This window comes from Rhagoletis pomonella, unplaced genomic scaffold (genome assembly GCF_013731165.1).
Source record: "Rhagoletis pomonella isolate Grant_MI unplaced genomic scaffold, Rhpom_1.0 Rhpom_scaffold_00002, whole genome shotgun sequence".
Lineage (NCBI taxonomy): Eukaryota > Metazoa > Arthropoda > Insecta > Diptera > Tephritidae > Rhagoletis > Rhagoletis pomonella.
Genome location: NW_023458556.1, coordinates 55,866,447 through 55,868,644, shown reverse-complemented (window position 1 = coordinate 55,868,644; position 2,198 = coordinate 55,866,447).

Sequence of the window (2,198 nt, the reverse complement as noted above, 5' to 3'; positions counted from 1 at the left end):
ACAGTTGAGAGCTGTCAAATCAACTGGCAATTTTTGAAAATACCACTAATTACATTTCTCGACATGCTGATCACGAATTTCTTTTCAAATTAAAACTTTGACAGTTGACAGCTGTCAAATGGACTGTGAGTTTTTCTAAAAATACGACAATCTTTTTAAAAGTGCCACTGATTAGGTTTTTATACATGCTGATCACGAATTTTATGTCAAATTAAAATTTTTTGAGCTGACCGCTATCAAATAAACTGTTGACTTTTCTAAAAATAAGCAAATATTATTTAAGATGCGACTAATAAAGGTTTTAAGGCTTTCACAGATGGCAAAGCTTATGCATATAAACTGGTAAATGAGCCGCAAGGTCGTGGGTTCGGGTCCCACGGCCAGTCGAATTTTCAATTATTTCGGTTTTATTGTCTTTTTTTTGTAAGTTCTATATTTTTTTACATTGCTTTCAGTTAGTTGTTGTTGACTTTTTAATAAAATTCAACTCTAAAAATTTAAATTAACTAATAGTAAAATACAAATTATGATATAAAATAAAGGAGACGAAAATAAAATAAAGTAAAATTAAATAAATAAAAAAAAATAAAATAAAAGGAAGTTAAATAAACAATAAAAACAAACAATTTTTTCGAAATCGCTCCAACCGAGGATCGAACATGCCAGCTACAGGCCTACAGCTCGCGCCTCTCACCACCCGGCTACCGCGTCGTCTGCTTTGTTTGCTTACTTGTACAAAAAGACAAAAACTGGCTGTTTTTACCAGTGTTGTCATCGAAAATTCCCCGAATCTGAGTTCATTTCCGAAAATTTCGTGCATTTGTTCGGCTGCTTAGGCGCATTTTAAAGAGGAAAATGCACGAGTCAAAGCAAATAAAGGCTGTTTATGCAAATAATCGAGCCCGTTTGTCAACCGTAGTATTTTATATTACGTATTTTGCATTGAACTTTAAGATAAACTCAAACTACTGCAAGCTGCTCACTAGACTGGGTCGGTCCCCATACAAAAAAAAAAAGTTGCTAATGTCCGCCCCTAAATTTAAAAATTATGTTGAGAGGGTTCTGGAAAAATTTTTTTTTTTTTTTTTAACCCTCCGAAATACAGCCGAAATGGTTTTTTCGTTGTAACTTGGTTATTTGACGGCCGATTTTTAAAATTGATATGTCATTATTTTTGTCTTGAGAAGCTTCACTTTTCGTTCTTATGTCTTTTTAAGCTTTGAAGTCGCGTTCGCATGATAAGGGCAGAAACAAAATTTTACCCCCCCTAAAGCATATTTTTTTCCTTACCAAACGAAAGTACTTAAAAAGTCAAGAAAATGTTGCCTTCAAACTATATTACTAAAATAATCAACAAAAAAGTTATTTCACTTACAATATTTATTGCTACTTAAGCAAATTTTGGCGCGAATCAAGGCTTTTATATTGGTCTCGGCTTTCTAATTTTGCAAAAATGTGGCCCAGGCGCTTTTCATCAGTGACAGCACTTGCAGACTCACTAACAACACGCACAAACCGTTCGGTATTCTGGGAATGACAGAGGAACTCTAAAAAAAAATGATTTAAAAGTACTATAAGACCCGTGAAGTTTTTAGTTTGAAGATATTTACCTGGGATATTTATCACTTCATTTTCCGAAAATTGAAACATTTTAAGTTCACTATCTGGGTAGAACTGCACACAAGGGGGTTCCGTAATCTTAAACTGACTCCAATCGATCATGCTGACATACGACTTACTTTCAAAGTTTATTACGCCACGCTTTGGGACCTTGAACACGCGAAGCCCTGCTGGTGGATATTGACGTGCTGTTTTGATTTTTTCGTACCCATCATTACGTATCTCTGGATCAGCGTCGGTTATCATGGCTAATAATATATTTTCTGGGTGAAAATAATATGCATTATTTTCTATAGCTGAACGTATAATGGCTTGAACAGCATTTGATAGTTCGCGTATCCAGCAAATATACTTAAAAACGTGTCTACTTCCATGAAACACTTGCAGAGCCGTAATATTTAAGGAACAAAAAATATTCAATAACACCACGTTTCGTAGGTAACATTTTAATATCAATATCGCGCTTAACGAAAGCCATTTTTAAATTGCACACACTGTTAAGTCACTTTTTAATTTTATTTCACCAGCACAATTTATGGTATTAATTATAAATTATTATTATCAATACGAAACAACAG